The 20,855-nt window shown below is 37.3% G+C and overlaps 1 protein-coding gene across 4 annotated transcripts in view; it reads right to left on the bottom strand.

The window, feature by feature from the left end:
• EDA (ectodysplasin A) overlaps window positions 1–20,855 on the bottom strand; it is a 427,522-nt gene that overhangs the window by 56,611 nt on the left and 350,056 nt on the right. The gene's annotated exons all lie outside the window — the stretch shown is intronic.

Here is a 20,855-nt window from a genome sequence, read left to right as displayed (position 1 = left end):
CAGAGTAGTAGGGCCCTAGGCTGGTTTCATTCTATGAACACAACTAGATAACTATCAAATCATCCCCATAAATCAACCTAAAGACTGACAGAACAAGCTCCACAACTAAAGGGAGAGAAGACATTACAGCAAAGAAGGTAGGCAGTATGGAGGTGTGGTTTAGGAGAGAAATGAATCACAGGTGCAGCAAAGGGGAGGGAGCCATGATTGTGGAGAAGGGCGATAGAAGAGCACACAATGGAATGCACGAGGAGGTTTCCCCAAAGCCATTGGCTTGGAAAATGAGAGGGGCTGAATTTTGTGAGTTCTTACAACCAGCAGGGCATAAGGCCTGGAGTTTTAAAGGTCAGCAGGCTTGGCTGGAATAGAGCCCAGAGGGCACTGCCCTGCTCCTGGAGAGAAGGCAAGCAAAAACCCCAAGGGGCAGAGAGCATGGAAACAGTGACCTGAAAAATGTCTGGGCACACAGGTAGGAGATTATTTGCTCTTCTCAGAGTTCTTCCCTTAGGGGCAGAATTCACAGACATCTCTCCAGAAACAAAGGAGCTGGTGGGTACCATGTCCCTACTGCACCTCTCAGCATAAACATAGAGCCACCTGTGGGAAGCAGTGCATCACTGACACTGGCTGCCTAACTTGCTTACACCAACCCTGACCCCTTTGTGCTGTGGCAGTCTGCTTCTTTCAGTCAAGCTTGCCTCACTCACAGCACAGTGTACCCCTCCCTTAGAAGACCTACACAAACCTGCACACCATGTCTCCTGAACAGAGAGGTCGGCAGTGTCTTAGTTCTCATAGAAGTAATAGCAGGTCTCATTTCACAAGCAGACCAGAGCACACTTAGTTACAACTTGCCACATTCAGGCCAGGGCCCAAACACTGCCCACAGCAGACAAGGAGAGCCTCTGTAGATGACTGGCCTGAAGGAGACAGCAGCCAAAACACACCAGCAGAGTGCATGTGACACACACCGGAGACATGCCCAGAAGCACCAGACCCTGGACACTGCATGACCTCTTCTTCATAAAGTCATTAATTTTAGGAGAAGAAAACATAACTGGCTTTTCTAGGACAGAAGAGGAAGGCAGAGACTTAGACAAAATGCAAAGACAGAGGAATTTATCCCAAATGAAAGAACAAGAGAAGTAAGTCCATGGTCAGAGAACTAAGTGAAACAAATATAAGTATCATGCCTGATGCAGAATTTAAAGCAACAATATTAAGGATATGCACCGGGCCTGAGAAAAGAGTAGAGACATCAGGAATCTCTTAACACAGAGATAAAAGAGTTAACAACAATCAATCACAGAGGAAGAATTCAATAAATGAGATTAGAAATGGACTGGATGCAATGAACGGCAGGCTGGAAGAGGCAGAGGAACGAATTAATAACATAGAAGAAAAACTAATGGGAAAAAATTGAGCTGAACAAAAGAGAGAAAGAATTACACAATACAAGAATAGACTTAGGGAACTCAGTGACTCCATGAATTGTAATAACATTCATATTAGAGAAGTCCTGGAAGAAGAAGAGAGAGAAAAGGGGGCAGAAAATTTATTTGAGGAAATAATAGCTAAAACTTCCTTAATCTGGGGAAGGAAACAGACATCCAGATCCAGGAGAGACCGAGAACTCCCATCAAAATCAACAAAAGTTGGGGCACCTAGGTGGCTTGGTTGGTTGAGCATCAGACTCCTGGTTTCCACTTGGGTCATGATCTCACAGTTTGCAGGATTAAGCCCTGCATTGGGCTCTGTGCTGGCAGTGCAGGGCCTGCCTGGGATTCTCCCCCCCCCCCCAAAATAAATAAATAGACATATTTTAAAAATCAATAAAAGCATGCTAACACCAAGACATATTCTAATTAAATTTGTAAAACACAGTGATAAAAAAATTTTAAAAGCTGCAAGACAAAAGAAGTCCTTAACTTACAAGGGAAGACCCATAAGGTTAGCTGGAAATTTCTCAACAGAAACTTGGCAAGTCAGATGGGAGTGGCATGATATATTCAAAGTGCTGAATGGGAAAAATCTGAAGCCAAGAATAACTCTATCTTGCAAGACTATCATTAGAAAAGAAGGAAAGGTAACAAGTTTACCAGACAAACAAAAACTCGTGATCACTAACCAGCCCTGCAAGAAACATTAAAGGAGACTCTTTGAATGGAAAGGAGAGATCAAAAGTGACAAAGACAAGAAAGGATCAGAGAAAATCTCCAGGAACAATGACAAAACAAGTAATAAAATGGCAATAAACATATATCTATCAATAATTATTTTGAATGTAACTGGACTAAACACTCCAATCAAAACACATAGGGTAAAAAAAATGCATAGGGTGTCAGAATGTATAAAAAACAAGACCCATCTATATGCTGCCTATAAAGTGACTCATTTTAGACCTAAAGACACTTGCAGATTGGAAATAAAGGGATGGAGAAACATTTAACATGCAAATGGATGTCAAAAGAAAGCTGGACTAGCAATACTTACATTGGACAACCTAGACTTTAAAACAAAGAATGTAACAACAGATTAAGAAGGGCACTATATTATAATAAAGGGGACAATCCAACAAGAAGATATACCATTAACGTTTTTCTTATGTTTATTTATTTTTGAGAGAGAGAGAGAGAGAGAGAGACAGAAAGACAGACAGCATGAGCTGGGGAGGGGCAGAGAGAGAGGGAGACAGTCTAATGTGGGCTCTGGGCTCTGAGCTCTGAGCTGTCAGCACAGACCCCAACACGGGGCTTGAACTCATGAATCACAAGATGAGGACATGAGCCAAAGCTGGTCTCTTAACTGACTGAGCCACCCAGGTGCCCTGAAGATGTAACATTTTAATTATGTATGCACCCAAAGTGACAGTACACACATATATAAAGCAATTAATCACAAATATAAAGGAACTCATTGATAAACAATAATAGAAGGACTTTAACATCACACTTACATCAATAGATAGATCACCTAGACAGAAAATGGACAAAGAAACAATGGCTTTGAATGACACACTGGACCAGATGGACTTAACAGATACACTCAGAACATTCCATCTTAAAACAGCAGAATACACATTCTTTTCAAGTGTGCATGGGACATTCCCAGAATAGATCTCATATTAGGTCACAAATCAGGTCTCAAAAAGTACAAAAAGATTGAAATTATACCATACACCCTCTCTGACCACAAAGCTATGAAACTAGAAATCAACCACTAGAAATAATCTGGAAAGGCCACAAATACATGGAGGTTAAACAACATGCTACTAAACAATGAATGCCTCAACCAGGAAATGAAAGAAGAAATTAAAAATACACGGAAACACATGAAAATGAAAACACTATGGTTCAAATCCTTTGGGATGCAGCAAAAGCAGTCCAAAGAGGGAAGTATATAGCATACAGGCCTACATCAAGAAGCAAGAAAAATCTCAAATAAAAAACCTAGCCTTACATCTAAAGGAGACAGAAAAAGAAAAACAAATGTAGCTTTAAGTGAACAAAAGGAGAGAGATCATAAACACTGGAGCAGAAATAAATGACATAAAAACTAAAAAAAAAAAACCCAAAAAACAAACAGTGGAACAGATTTAATGAAATCAGGAGCTGGTTATTTGAAAATATTAAAAAATTGTTAACCCCCTAGTCAGAATTATCAAAATTAAAAGAGAAAGGAGCTACAAAAAAAAATCACAAAACAGAAAAGAGAAATAGAAACCAACACCACAGAAATACAAATAATTGTAAGAGAATATCATGAAAAGCTATATGCCAACAAATTGGACAATGTAGAAGAAATGGATAAATTCTTAGAGACATAAATTACCAAAACTGGAACAGGAATAAATAGAAAACTTAGACAGACTGATAACCAGCAAAGAAAAAAACAAAAATCTCCCAACAAATGAAAGTCCAGGATCAGATGGCTTCACAGGTGAAATCCACCAAACATTTAAAAGAATTAATACCTATTCTTCTACAAGTATTCCAAACAATAGTAAAGGAAGGAAAACTAAATTCATTCTTAGTCTAGCATTACCCTGATAAAGACTCCACTAAAAAAGAGAACTACAGGTCAATATTCCTGATGAACATGGATACAAAAATTCTCAATAAGATACTAGCAAACCTAATCCACTAAAAGTCATTCACCTTGATCATGTGGGATTTATTCCTGGGTTGCAAAGGTGGTTTAATATTGCAAATCAATCAATGTGATACACCACATTAATAAAAGAAAGGATAAGAACTATATGATCATGATCATTTCACTAGATGCATAAAAGGCATTTGGCAAAGTACAACATCCATTCAGGATAAAAACTCTCAACAAAGTAGGTTTATAGGGAACATAACTCAACATAATGAAGGCCATATATGAAAAACCCACAGCTAATATCATACTCAATGGGGAAAAACTGAGAGCTTTTCCTCAATGATCAGGAACAAGACAAGGATGTCCACTCTCACCATTGTTCTTTAATAGAGTACTGAAAGTCCTAGCTACAGCAATTAGGTAAGAAATGAAATAAAAGGCATCCAAATTGGCAAGGAAGAAGTAAAACTTTCACTATATGCAGATGACAATACTCTATACAGAAAACTCAAAAGAATCCACCAAAAAAATTGCTAGAGTGACAAATTGAGTAAAGTTGTGGGATACAAAATCAATGTACAGAAGTTTGTTGCATTTCTTTTTTTAAAAAAAATTTAATGTTTATGTATTTTTGAGAGACAGAGTGTGAGTAGGGGAGGGGCGGAGAGAGAGGGAGACAGAATCCGAAGCAGGCTCCAGGCTCCGACCTGTCAGCACAGAGCCAGACGCAGGGCTCAAACCCATGAACCGTGAGATCATGACCTGAGCTGAAGGCAGATGCTTAACTGACTGAGCCATCCTGGCGCCCCAGAAGTCTGTTGTATTTCTATACATCAATAATGAAGCAGCAGAAGGAGAAATTAAGGAATTGATCCCATTTACAATCACACTCCAAACGATAAGATACCTAGGGATAAATCTAACCAAAGAAGAGAGAGCCTTGTGCTTTGAAAACTATAAAACACTAATGAACAAAAATCAAGATGACACAAAGAAATGGAAAGGCATTCCATGCTAATGTATTGGAAGAAGGAATATTGTTAAAATGTCTATATTATACAAAGCAATCCAAAGATTTAATGCAATGCCTGTGAAAATACCAATAGAATTTTTCACAGAGCTAGAACAAACAATCCTAAAATTTGTATAGAACCACAAAATATCCCGAATAGCCAAGCAACCTTGAAAAGGAAAAGCAAAGCTGAAGGCATCACAATTCCGGACTTCAAGTTATATTAAAAAAAAAAAAGCTGTAGTGATCAAAACAGTATGGTACCAGCACAAAAATAAACACATAGATCCATGGAACAGAATAGAAAACCCATAAATGAACCTACAATTCTATGCTCAATCTTTGACAAAACAGGAAGGAATATCCAATAGGAAAAAGACTCTTTAACAAATGGTGTTGGGAAAACTGGACAGCAACAGGCAAAAGAATGAAACTGGACCACTTTCTTGCACCATACACAAAAATAACTCAAAATGGATGAAAGCCTTAAATGTAAGACATGAAGCCATAAAAATCCTAGAGGAGAGGGGTGCCTGGGTGGCTCAGTCAGTTAAGCATCTGACTTCAGCTCAGGTCATGATCTCATAGTTTGTGAGTTCGAGCCCTGCGTCAGGCTCTGTGCTGACAGCTCAGAGCCTGGAGCCTGCTTCGGATTCTGTGTCTTCCTCTCTCTCCCCCTCCTCCATTCATGCTCTGTCTCTCTCTCAAAAATAAATAAACATTATAAAAATTTTAAAAAATCCTAGACGAGAAAACACTTTGACATCAGCTGTAGCAACTTCTTTCTAGATATGTCTCCCGAGGCAATGGGAAACTCAAGCAAAAATGAACTATTGGAACTTCATCAAAATAAATAGCTTCTGCACAGTGAAAGAAACAATTAACAAAACTGAAAGGCAACCTTCAGAATGGGAGAAGATATTTGCAAATGACATATTTGATAAAGGGTTAGTATCCAAAATCTACAAAGAACTCACCAAACTCCACCCCCGTAAAACAAATAATCCAGTGAAGAAATGGGCAGAAAACATGAATAGACACTTCTCTAAAGAAGACATCCGGATGGCCAACAGACACATGAAAAGATGCTCAACATCACTCATCATCAGATATATACAAATCAAAACTACAATGAGATATCACCTCACACTTGTCAGAATGGTTAAAACCAGCAACACAAGAAACAACAGGTGTTGGTGAGGATGTGGAGAACCCTCCTGCCCTGGTGGTGGGAACGCAAACTGCTGCAGTCACTCTGGAAGACAGTATGGAGGTTCCTCAAAAAGTTAAAAATAGAACAACCCTATGATCCAGCAATCTCACTAGTAGGTATTTGCCCAAAAGAATACCAAAATACTGATTCACAGGGATACATGCACCCCAATATTTATATCCGCACTTTCGACGATATCCACATTATGGAAAGAGCCTGAGTGTCCATCAACTGATGAACTGATGAAGAGGATGTAGTATATATACACAATGGAATATTACTCAGCTATAAAAAGAATGAAATCTTGTTATTTGCAAGGACATGGATGGAGCTAGAGAGTGTTATGCTAAGCAAAATAAGTCAGAAAAAGACAAATACCATATGATTACAATTACAGAAGTTAAGAAACCAAACAAATGAGCTAAGGAGAAAAAAAGAGAGAGGGGGGCAAACCAAGAAAGAAACTCTTAATTATAGAGAACAAATTGATGGTTACTAGAGGGGATGGGAGTGTGGGGATGGGTTAAATAGGTGATGGGGATTAAGGATTGCACTTGTTGTGATGAGCATTGGGTGCTGTATGTATGCGATGAATCACTATATTGTACACATGAAATTAATATTACACTGTATATTAACTAACTGGAATTTAAATAAAAACCTAAAAAGAGAGAAATGAGCTATCAAACTATGAAAAGACATGGAGGAAAGTTAAATGCATGTTGCCAAAAAAGCTGATCTGAAAGGCTACACACTGCATGATTCTAACCATATCATATTCTGGAAAAGACAAAACTATGGAGATAGTAAAAATATCAGTGGTTGTCAGTGGTGGAGGTAGAGAGAATATATGTTTCTACTCAACTTTCTTGTAAACCTAAAACTGCTCTAAAATATAGTGTATTAATTATGAAAATAAATTTATAAAATGTCCACTGGTTTAAAAACAAGGGGTGCTTGGGTGGCTCAGTTGGTTAAGTGTCTGACTTTGGCTCAGGTCATGATCTCACAGTTCGTGAGTTCAAGCCCCACATCGGGCTTTGTGCTGACAGCTCAGAACCTGGAGCCTGCTTCGGATTCTGTGTCTCCCTCTCTCTCTTTTCCCCTTCTCTGCTCATATTCTCTCTCTCTCTCTCTCTCTCTCTCTCTCTCAAAAATAAATAAACATTTTAAAAAATAAAATAAATAAAAATAAAAACAACAATGAACTGCATGTAATTCAACATAGATCTCTAAGCCCTGGCTGTATATCCACCACACTCCACTTTCACATCTCTTGCCTCTGTTCTTTTCTTCATTCAATTCCCTCTGCCTGAAGTGTTCTCCTGTGCATCTTTCTTTCAAATGCCTACTTATCCTTTAAGATAGCTCAGGCAACTATTTTCCTGTGTTCCCATAATAAACTGCTGCACTTATCACACTGTAATTTTCTGATTAAGTGATTGTTACATTTACTAGATTGTTAAATCTTTGAGGGCAAAGGCTATGCTTTCTTTATTCATCTCTGTATTTTCAGCACCTAACACATTTCTTTTATAATAGGCGTTCAATGCAGTTTTTGCTGAATGAATACATGAACGACTAAAGTAAGTGGTAAACTTGGAATACGAATGAAGATTCTTCTTTTATTTTAAGTTTATTTATTTATGTTTAGAGAGAGAGAGTGAGCGGGGAGTGGCAGAGATGGAGAGAGAATCCCAAGCAGGCTCCACTCAGCACAGAGCCCAATCTGGGGCTCAATCTCATGAACCATGAGATCATGACCTGAGCTGAAATCAGGAGTTGGACGCCCAACCAAATGAGCCATCCAGGTGTCCCTGAATGAAGATTCTTCTGACTTCAAGTTCATTGCACCTTTTATTAAATCATAGTCGTGCTAGAAATACCAATAATAGCATCAAAAGTTGTCAATTTGAAAAATGAGCATAATTCTATCAATTTATAGAGTTGTTTTGCAGACTAAAGAAGTAAAAGTGATGTGCCTATAGTAGATAATAAATGTTTATTTAATTTCAGTTGTTCTTGGTTATATGGGTAGTAGTCTCCCTGCTTTCATGCTTTCCTTTCTTTATATATAGAGCTATACCAGAGAACTGGACATGGCCAACATTTCTTTAGGACCATAGTGAAGCAATAAGGAGGAAAGTAAGTACAATGGCTGGCAGATAGGGAGGTATAGGACTGGAATTTTTTATTTAAAATAAAGGCAAAACAATCTTCACCATAGTCTGTATTTTTAAATCTTGTACCCTTAAGAGTTTACCTCATGTTCTGTCTCACACCGTTAGAACTGTAAACAGAATGCACAAATACGTGTGGCATGTTCAATATATTTGAAGAAGATGGAAGTCATTAGCTTCAAAGAGGAGTGAGAATTTTGAATAAGAACCACATGGTATGCTCATGTTCAGAGCCCAGATTACATTTCCAACATCTGCTCTAAGCATGACAGAAGGCAAGAAAAGGTAGGCTGTGCATAATGATTCCCACCTTACCTCATCCCATCCCAATCTCTAAAGTATTTCCAATATGAGAAGGTTTGCATCCTTCATCCAAGGATTTCCTCTCTAGCCCTTGCAGTAGGGGCTCATGCCTGGTACTTCAGGCTCCACAAGCATGACTTAAAGCTATGATCCGAGGTGACACTTTTCTGGCTCAGTTCTGGACTAGTTTGGGAAAGACTCAAAAATATTATAAAAAGTCTTACTGTGCTTCAGGCAACACTATAACAGTACCACTAGCTGCTGCCATTTCAGAAGCTTAATGGTCTCTCAAAGTTCCATGAGGCATAGATTTCTTCATGTTACCAAAGATGTTCCAAAGTGACAGGTGTGTGTTCTTACTAAGGAAATAGTTTGCAACACTTGGTCTTTGGTCACTTTAGTGGTTAGGATGAAAAAGCCAGACCTAAGAGCAACAATTTCAGATTAAAAAGATGAATGTAATGGATTATGTGGTCTAGTGCAGTGTTTTTCACACTATGCTCCAGGGAACACAAGGGTCTTTTGTAATATTTTCAGTTGTTCTTAGAAAAAGAATTCCTTGGTCTAAAAGAGTTTGGGAAACAAAGGGTTAAGAAAAAAATAAACAGATCTTTTCAATGATGACTTCTTAGATCTTTTACTACACAAATAGGAAATGGATCTTGGAGGACCTTGGACAAATCACTTGTCTGCTTTTCTCTTTCCTTCTGCCAAATATAGGTATGGACTAGGTGACTTCTTTAAAATTTTATGAACCTCAGCTCTAAAATGCTATATAAGAGATTTATAAATTTATTGTTGAATAAATCTGTGGTACAGGTTAAATCCAATTATAAAGGATGGTCCTGTATAACAAAGCTATTTTTATGATCCAGCAGATGGCTGGCAGAAACAGTGCTTTGCCAATCTGGTTACAATGAACTCTGTATAGTGAGTAGTTCTGTATAACAATTGCTTTCTCTGGTCCTTGACCCCATAATTGCCACTCTCTAACATTGCTCTAATCAACTAAAGAACTTGATTATGTGTTTCCATTGTAGACACAGAATGAGGAGCTGAGTTATGCTAAACTATAGAATTTCTAGCTGAGACGTTTATGTCCAATTTCATTATTTTACAGTGGAGGAAACAGGAGAGGTTAAGCAACTTGTCAGAGGTTACACAGACAGTAAGTGGCAGAGCTTTGAATGAGTGTGTGGATTAAATGGGTTGTCATCTATGAGCTTAGAGATTTCACTGCAAACTCACACTTAGATCATATATAAAAATGTTAAATGAAAGTGAAAACAGCTATTATAGAAATTCTACTGTTGATGCTCCCCAACCTAGCAAGATGTGCATTGATCACTACCCTTTTTCACTGTATTCAAGCCCTCTTCATAGGATGGTTCCTGTAATTCCCTGGTGTGTGGTGACACAACCTAAAACATAATAACCTTTGTTGCAGAACTTTAATTAAAGGTTTTCTTAGTGTCTAAATAAATCACTCCTATTGATCCCTTTAGACACATACCCAGTTTCTTCTATAAAGGCTTCTATTAGTAATGGTATTTTTATTATGAAAACATACGGCTTTTTAAAAAAGCCTTAACACTATGAATATCAAAGGTTAGCCTTCAGGCCCTTCCTTTTCTCTACTTATTAACTCTCTCACAAGTATATTTCTTTCCAGGGGTTCAACTCTTGTGGAGAATCACAGTCCCCAAATCACAACCCATGTCTCCAACTACTACTGTGACATTGCCACATGAATGCATTCCTATTACCTGAAACTCACATGCTTCAGATTGAAGTCATCTTCTAAGTTAATTGTTCTCAAATCTGGCTATAGAATGAAGTCACCTAGGTAACTTCAAAAACTTAATGCCTGGAGATTCTGATGCAATTGGTCTGGAGCTAGGCATGAACATAAGAATTTTTAAAACTCCCCAGGTGATTCTAATGTGTGGCCAAGATTGAGAACCACTGCTCTAGGTCAATCTGTAAGTGCCAATTCCTTCATTTCTGTGAATGTTCATTTTCCTTTTAACTTGGACTTGAAATCAGGGGTATTCAATATTCAGCTCTGGGGATCGAGATAATAGAACCAAAATCAAATTTGGAAAGTGTGAAATTTTAAGAAAATGCAAGAAGTTACTTTATGCACATGAATTATTTTATGCACATGAATTAAGTAGATTTCTTTAGTAGTGGGATGTGCTAACTCATTAAACATGTTAAAGGTTACACTGACAATTTTATTATCTTAACCTTTTTGTCAAGCAGAGGAGAGGAGTCAGAGAGAATCTTCTTTTGGGATATGACATAAATCCTCAGAGCTACACTATCCTTCTGTGGGCAGGTCAACCCCATTGATGGGCCCAGAAGGCTAGTGCCATGTGCTGTTCCCAGAAGCAATTCTGCCAGCCTTGCTAAAGTTGGGTAGGTGGTCCCTTGGTTCCCTTATACTGGGGAGAAGTGCAGCCACAACAGTTGGTCAGCCAGACCACAAACAGCAGTTAATTAAGAATTACATGTATGCAACACGGCTCTAGACTGGGTCCCAGAATAGTTAAAGATGGCTAGCTGTTGTGCTATTGTGTATGTGGTGCCCTTTTAATGAGAGGGCTCAACCTGAGTCACACTCTATTCTTCTAATGATGGAATAAACTGGGGACATCTAATGCTCAGTTGGTGTGTACTCCAGTCATTTACATTAGTTCCTTCCCTAGGATGGAAATGCTGCTCAATACTTTGATTTAGGAAGAAGCCAATCCAATTTTATCTTTTCCCAACATGGATATACCTACCTGGCTTCATCTGAGATTATCTTTCAACATGGTAAATGTTAGCTTGCCTTTTCTATTTTCAGTATTGTCACCCACATTGTTCATGCTATCTTCCACACATTGTACTCTGCAGAACTTTGTTCCAGGAAATACCTTTTCCCTTGCAGGGAGATTGGATCCATAATTACTGGTTACATAATTGCATTCAAGTTCCAGCTCCGCCACTTACTAAGTGTTGTATGACATCGAGCAAACTGTTTCATTTCTTTGAGTGCATCCTCATTTGTAAAATGGAGAAATTATTTCTAATCTTACAGAATTGTTAGGGTTATAAAAGATAACATAAATACCATATGTAAGATATTCTCTAAGCACTCAAAAATTACAAGTTTATTTCTTTGCAAAATTTCATATGAATTTCACTCAACCCAAACCCAAGCAAACAGAAAGCTCAAAAAACTAAACCTTTTAATATAATATGAATTGATGTTCAGAATAATGGTCCTAAGGCACAGCAAAATTCTAAAATGGCTTTGAAGGATTTAACTTCTTGCAGAAAGTTTTTCTTTTTAGTTTTTCAATAATATTCAACTTATAAATGTTTGAATAAAGGAATGTTTAGTATTATATTTGTACTACACAGAACAGACATTTTAAGACCTGGCCACATTGATGGTATTTCTTATTTAACATACCTTTTGATTAGTTTTTCTTGGGTTTACTAGCTATAGAATCATATCTATTAATAATGATAGTTTGTATAATTCCCCAATAGTTATGACTTTTATTTCAGTTTCGTGTCTCATTGCATTGGCTACAACTTCAAGAATAATGTTGAACATCAGCAATTATAATGAACATCTTGGTCTTATTACTAGTTTTGGCAGGGATGCCTCTGATATACTTATCATTAAGTGCTTTGCTATTTATTAGACTAAGAAATTCTTATATTAAATAATATCCTTTTATCCTAGTTTGCTAAAATTATCAGTAAAGGAGGTTAAATTTTTATCAAATGGCTTTGTGGTATCTGCGATGACCATATAACTTATATCCTTTGAGCTGATGTCATGTAATATTAAGAATTCCTATTATTGAACCATCTTTGCATTCCTAGGATAAATCCTACTTGGTTATGACATATACATTAACTACATTGCAGGATTTGATTTGTTAAGTTTATTTAGGATTTTTATGTAAGACATCTTTAGTTTCCTTTTTGATGCTGTTTTTGGAAGGGTTTGTTATCAGATCATACCAATTTCATAAAATACTGGTAAGCATTCCTTCTCTTTCTATGCTATGCAACAGTTAATGGAACATGGGAAATATTTGTTCTGTAATATCTTGATTTGGGCTTACCTCTTTTCTCTCCTAGGATATTATTGGGTATTTTTTATTACTGGTAGAAAAAAGTATATAATAGCCTTCATTTAAAAAATTTACGCTATTCCTAGTTTGCAGCACTTTCTTGAGGGACAACTGATGCACGACCTCAGATTTTTAAACAGTTTTCCCAGCCATGCTAACTTTTAAAAAAGTCCCTTGGTCTCTTCTCTGATTTCTTTGTATTTTCATTTTAGGTGCTATTGTCATTGCTTCCAGAGGAATCAGATGTGGAAAAGATGAAGATGAAGAATGGAAGAAGGCAAGAGGATGGTTGGCCTCAAGGAGCATAAGGAATGAAGTCTGGGAAAGTTTGCTTTATGGTAGGGATGAAGCTTAAATTACTCTTTGAAGGATAACTAGTTGCCAGCTAAGGCAACTAATGTGGGAGTTAAAGAAAGAAATATAATTTCAGTATTTATCACCAACAATTAATATTTACAGCATTATTGGCATGTCTTCATTTATTAAATGCACAACTACAATTGAAACAAACCTCTTATGGGAATGTAGTGATTAAACTTACAAATTGCAGGTGCTGAGCTCAGATGGTAAGTACCTTATATTTCCTTGTGATGGTGTTTTTGGAAAGGTCTTTCCTTTTTTTCTTTAGGAAATTAGCTCTTCGGACCTTTTCTTTCTTAGGGTGCTCACTTTCTGCATAGACACAAACAAAAGTGAGGAGCACACTAGGACATAGGGGCTGTGACTTAAAGGCCTGGCTATAGGATGTCAGAGATGTCACAAATTTTGGTTATTACTAATAATTTGGGAAGTTAGTGCTCAGGAACTGCCCTACATCTGGAACAGGAATAGCCATCTTCCTGAGCAAGTTTGGATTTGCTTCAACTGCATCTTTCTAATTGGTTCACTCTTTTCCTCTATCTTTTCCTTCTCTAGCAATGTTCCCACTTGCCTAATTTGCTGAGAGCATCTGGGTCAGTAAGCTTCCTTGGGCACTTCAGTTTATATCCTCTGAGTTCCAGGTCTGTTATAAAGTGCTTGTTGAAATCTAAGCTGTGATTCAGTGACATCTGATATAGAGGCTAGATTTAGCATTTGGAAAATCCAAAGTTTTATCCTGTTGTGCCCAAATCTGTCACTCTGTCTTTAAAACATAATTGGATGGAAGTGACTATGCTCTGTGAGGATTCTGTTCTTTCTGGCCTAGTGGTTGCCCCTTCTGTATTTGAGAAGCGAGGTTAACAACAACAAAAAAGGAACAAACTAGATTTGCCTTTTAACAGAAATTTATTTAAAAAAAAGTTGAACAAATTATTTAAGAAAACTATTTTTAAACAAATCCGTTACCGCCACATTACCCCAACAGTCTACTGCTGGCTATTCCCATTCCAAGGAATGAGGTCATGCTTTATGGGAGACATATGCTTCTGAGGATATTACTGCCCTGAGCACAGAACATGACTTCATTAGAGGGAACGGTGGACCAAAGAGATTCAACAGGAGACTTGCATATGTGACAGAAAAAATAAAAAGCCAGTTGAGATTCTCCTTAAGTCTCTGGCCTTCAGGATAGGCCAAAGATCTGTTGATTTCACTCTCACGACTTGGTTTTGCTTTAAAATCATGAACTATGTATGAAAACTTCCTGAAAACTGTAACTCATAGCAACACCACCTGTATTTGTAAATAGAGAAACTGTCTTCTCTCAAGGGATTGGATGGATTATATTCTGGGAAGAGACCAGGTGTTTGAAACATTGGGGTTGCTACTGAATGCACACCCATGCAGAGTAAACTCTGTTTCAAAGAAACATTGTTTTAAACATTGCTGCAGATGTATACGATGTCATCATTTGGTTTTGAAAAGCAAATTCAGAATATTAGCAGGGATTTTGGCTTTCCAGGAAGATGATTTCCAAAGCAGTTTTATAGGATTTTTAACATATGTTGTTTGTAACATTAATTTTTAAAATAAGCAAGTCCAATAAATCTGTTACCGACTAACCAAGTACTGTCTAGTTGCATCTGTTCCCATTTTATTTGATACCGCGAAGAAATTTCAATAGACAGCTAAATATTTTGGTGTTATTAATAGTCTTATGCTCCTATTGACTAAGACTTTTCAAACAAAACTCTTAAAATCACAGCATTTTAAAAGAAGTAATTGCTAGTTTAATTGACCAGGCTTTGTTTCTAAGGACCCATGATGTAGCTGAAATTACAGAAGTGGAAGAGAATGTTAAGAGATCATGTGAGTAGGTCACCTTTGACCTAGGAGGGGCAGGAGTTTGGAACATGAAAGGCTGGTTTGTAACCTCTTACTGTGACCTGCTTTAACCCTGAATCCCACCAGGTGTCAAGAAATTCCTCCTGATATATAATGGAAATTGCTCATTACCACATAAGCTTATTGCCTGTTCAGTTTATTGCACAAAAGGAGAAAAATCTGTTAGAGTCTTCAAAATAACCCACTTTGCAAATAGAAAACAGCCACAAATTGTCTCCCCTTCTTTGGTCTCCTATACTCTACCTCCTTTCTCCTGTCCTCCCAAGAACCAACTTTCTATCCTTTTAGTCATATGGATTGCTCTTTTCCAGAATATCTTTAATTTATCAACCATTTTATAACTGTCTGCAGGTACAAGGTATGGTGCTAAGTGTTTCAGGCAAAGAGGGTCCCATATCTGGCTGTGTTTAAAGAACTGTCTGGAGAGAATTTTAAAAATACAGATTTCTAGGCCTCATCTGAGATCTGTTAAATAAAATATGGGGGTCAAGTCAGAGAATCTGTATTTCAAAAGCAAGCCCTTAGCTGATTCTTATGTTGTCAGCCTGGCACCAGTTCAAGGATCAGAACTTAAAATAAGGGTATTGGGGTTGGTGCATTAAGGTTACCTAGTGTGGTGGTGATGGTACAGGTAGATATGACAAGAATAGAAGCAATTATAGAGAACAACAGATGAGTACAAAAAGTGCCACATCCCTTTGTATATCATTTCACAAAGTAAATTTACAATTATTTTAATTTAATTCTCACATTATCTCTGTGGGTGGGTGGTAGCATGTCAATTTTACCAGGAATAAAACTGAAGTTCAAGGAAGAGAATACCATTTGCTTAGGATCTCTCAGCCAAAGGCAAAGTCAAGGTTCAAACTCAAGTTATTTGATGCCAAATCTCTCATTTTTTTCACTTATTACAACTTTCTTCCTAAGTTTCAGAAAGCAAAGGACATTGGGTTCAAAAAAGGGGAAAATGATAGGTCAATAAGATACCAACATCCAGTGGCGCTAATATGATAAAATCAAACAAGGGCTGATATAACATTAGCATTACATTAGGTGCCTTTAATATATGAAACCCATTCCTATTCAAAGTGTCTCTTAGTCCTGCAGTGAGTGGGCAGAAGATGAACCAGGGTCCAAGGTTCCTCTACCTCCACTGAGTGGCAAAGACCAGAATAGAACCTGTATTATCTTCCAGAAGGCAACCCGTTAGGTGATTTCTTCCTCTGTAGGCACCAGTAAAGATGAAGTGGAGATCCCACCAGCATTGGATGGCCAGAGAATAGGCAAGGGAAAATGTTCTCAGTCTCATAGTTCTTGCATTCCTGAACTTCTACCTCATGACACCGGGTGGCCCATGGAAGCACCTTCTGCCCCCATAGGTGGCACCAGCAGAGATCAAGCTGGAGTACAAGTAGAGCCAGAGTATGAAACAGACCAGAGTAGCATCGTAAAGACTCAGAAAACTAAATTGTCACTGGAATATGGCTTATAAAAATAGGCCAGAATAACACTACACCTAACTAGGCTTGCTGCTTGCTAAAATAGAAGATTTAAACAGAATGAAGAATCTCTTAATACCCAATGATACAATAAAATAATCAAAATGTGAATGAGAAAAGAAAATCAATTGATACAATCTGAGATGGGTAAGATTGTCATAACCATCTGACACAGGTTTTAAAGCAGCCACCATAAAATTGCTTCAACAATTAATTACAAATTCCCTTGAAACAAATGACAAAAATAGAAAATCTCAGAAAAGAAATACAAGTTGTGAAAAAACAAAATGGAAATTCTGGAACTAAAAATCAAAATAACTAAAATAAAAAACTGTCTTGGCTCAATAGTAGAGTGGAGATAAAAGAAGACAGAAACTACCAACTTGACAGATGAATAGAATTTATTCAGTCTGAACAACTGATAAACAATGCACTGATACAAGTGAAGAGAGCCTCAGGGACCTGTGGAACAAAAACAAGATAGCTAACATGGGAGGCCCAGATGGAGAGGAGAAAGAGTAGAAGAGAAACATATTCAAATAATTAATGGCTGACAGAACCTCATTTTGGCAAAAGACATAAACCTATGATTCAATGAGCTGAATGAACATCAAACAAGGTAAACCAAAAGATACCCACACCAATCAACATCTTAATTAAACTCTGAAAACTAAAGACAGAGAAATTATCTTGAAAGCAATTAGAGAGAAACAGTGTATTACCTATTAAAAAAAAAACAAACACAAAACATCAATTTGAATGCCAGAGGATTTCTTATCTGAAAGCGTGGAGGTTAGAAGGATGTGGCACAATAATTCATATGCTAAAAGAAAAAACTGTCAAAAACAAGTTCTATATCCAGCAAAACTACCATTCAGGAATGAAGAGGAATTAAAGAAATTTTCAAAGGTAAACTAGGAGAATTTCTTGCTAGCAGATATGCCCTTTAAAATGGCTAAAGAATGCTCTCTAAACAAAAAGGAAAGGATAACAAAAGGCTCAGAGTTCAGAAGGAAAAGAACAAAGAAAATGGTAAAAATAAAGGTAAAGATAATAAACTATCCTAATTCTCATGTTTTTCCTAAATCATATTTGATGGTTGAAGTAAAAATTGTTAACAGTGTTTGTCATGGGGCTCAATGTTATGTAGAGGAAATACTTGACACAATTATATTTAAAAAGTAGGAAAGATTTAAATGTTACTCAATATAGTAAGATTTCAATACTTCAAAATGGTAAATTGTTGGCATGCATAGACTGTGATGTTACATACACACACGCACAAACACACAAATATCTATGGGGTGCCTGGGTGGCTCAGTCGGTTAGGCGTCTGACTTCAGCTCAGGTCATGATCTCACGGTTCTTGAGTTTGAGCCCTGTGTTGGGCTTGTGTTGACAGCTCAGAGACTAGAGCCTGTTTCAGATTCTGTGTCTCCCTCTCTCTCTGCCCCTCCCCCACTCGCACTCTGTCTCTGTATCTCTCAAAAATAAATAAACATTAAAAAAAATTTTAAAAAACCCACACAAATATCTAGAGCAACCAGTAAGAAAATTATACTAAGTAATATACTAAAAACTGTAATGATAAAACAAGATAGAATCCTTAAAAATGTGCAAGAAACCCATAGGAAGGCGAGGAAAAAGAGAGAAAAGGTAAATAAATAAATAAATAACATGCTTAAGCACTAAATATCAATAGTTACTTTAAATATACTCTAAATATGGGGCGCCTGGGTGGCGCAGTCGGTTAAGCGTCCGACTTCATCCAGGTCACGATCTCGTGGTCCGTGAGTTTGAGCCCCGCGTCAGGCTCTGGGCTGATGGCTCAGAGCCTGGAGCCTGTTTCTGATTCTGTGTCTCCCTCTCTCTCTGCCCCTCCCCCATTCATGCTCTGTCTCTCTCTGTCCCCAAAAAAATAAATAAACGTTGAAAAAAAATTTTAATATACTCTAAATACATTAATTAAAACACAGAGATTGAGAGAGCATATTTTAAAAATATGATCCAACTATATGCTGTTAACAAAATCTCACTGTAAACACAGTGATACAGCTTAAAAACAAAAGGATTAAAAAAGATATATCATACTAACATTAGCCAAAAAATGAAGATCATGCAAATTTTAGGATTGTTCCAGCTCTGTGAAGGATGCTGGTATTATTTTGATAGGGATTGAACGTGTAGATTGCTTTGGGTAGTATAGACATTTTAACAATACTTGTTCTTCCAGTGCATGAACATTGAATTAAACTGAGCTGAACTGAATTGAATTGAATGTTTTACAACTCTACAATTTGTATGGAACGAGAAAAGACCCCTATAGCCAAAGTAATACTGAAAAGCAAGCCAAAGCTGGAGGCATCACAATTCCGGACTTCAAGCTGTATTACAAAGCTGTACTCATCAAGACACTATGGTACTGGCACAAAAACAGACACACAGAAGAATTGAACAGAATAGAGAACCCAGAAATGCTCCCAAAAATGTATGGCCAATGAATCTTTGACAAAGCAGGAAAAGACATCCAAGGGAAAAAAGACAGTCTTTTCAAAACATGGTGCTGGGAAAACCAGACAGCAACATTCAAAACAATGAAACTGGACCACTTTCTTACACCATACACAAGAATAAATTAAAAATGGATGAAAGACCTAAATGCAAGACAGGAAACCATCAAAATCCTACAGGAGAAAACTGGCAGCAACCTCTTTGACCTCGACTGCAGCAACTTCTTACTAGACATGTTTTTGGAGGCAAGAGAAACAAAAGCAAACATGAACTTATTGTGACTTCATCAAGATAGAAAGCTTCTGCACAGTGAAGGAAAACAATCAACAAAACTAAAAGGCAGCCTACAGAATGGGAGACGATACTTGCAAATGACGTATCGGATAAAGGGTTAATATCCAAAAATCTATAAAGAACTTATCAAACTCAATACCCAAAACCATAATCCAGTGAAGAAATAGGCAGAAGACATGAATACACACTTTTCCAAAGAAGACATCCAGATGGCTAACAGACACATGAAATGATGCTCAACATCATTCACCATCAGAGAAATACAAATCAGAACCACAATGAGATACACCAGCTCACACCTATCAGAATGGCTAAAATGAATAACTCAGGAAACAACAGATGTTGCTGAGGATGTGGAGAATGGGGAACACTTTTGCACTATTGGTGGGAATGCAAGCTGGTGCAGCCACTCTGGAATACAGTATGGAGGTTCCTCAAAACGTTAAAAATAGAACTACCCTATGACACAGCAATTGCATTACTAGGTATTTATCCAAATGATACAAAAATGTTGATTCGAAGGGGCACGTGCACCCTAATGTTTATAGCAGCACTATCAACAATAGCCAGATTATGGAGTCCAAATGTCCATCAATTGATGGATAAAGAAGATATGGAATAGATATATACAATGGAATATTACTTGGCAATCAAAAAGAATGAAATCGTGCCATTTGCAACAATGTATTATGCTAAGCAAAATAAGTCAATCAAAGAAAGACAAATATCATGATTTTACTCATATGTAGAATTTAAGAAACAAAACAGATGAACATAGGGGAAAGGAAGGAAAAATAAGAAAAACAAAGAGGCAGACAAACCATAAGAGACTCTTAAATATAACAAACTGAGTGTTGCTAGAGGGGAGGTGGGTGGGGATTTGGGCTAAATGAGTGATGGGCATTAAGGAGGGCACTTGTTAGGATGAGCACTGGGCATTATATATAAGTGATGAATCACTGGGCTCTACTTCTGAAACCAATACTACACTGTATGTTAAGTAACTTGAATTTAAACAAATAAATTTTTAAAAATAACAAAAATATGAAGATCAGTATTATGAGACACAGAAGATTTTAGAGCAAAGAAAACTACCAGAGACAGTGACATCACAAAATGACAAAATGATGGATACACTAAGAAGACATAGCAACCCTAAATGTGTATGCACCAAACAGCAGAGCTTCAAAATACACTAAATCAAAATTGAATCAAAAAGACAGACAAATCCAAAATTAGAGTTAGGGGCTTTAACACCCCATTCAGGGCAATTGATAGAGCTAATAGACAGAAAATCAGCAAACATAAAGAACAACTGAACATTACAATCACCCAAGA

This window comes from Prionailurus bengalensis, chromosome X (assembly GCF_016509475.1).
Source record: "Prionailurus bengalensis isolate Pbe53 chromosome X, Fcat_Pben_1.1_paternal_pri, whole genome shotgun sequence".
NCBI lineage: Eukaryota > Metazoa > Chordata > Mammalia > Carnivora > Felidae > Prionailurus > Prionailurus bengalensis.
This window is presented reverse-complemented; position numbering and strand designations above follow the sequence as displayed.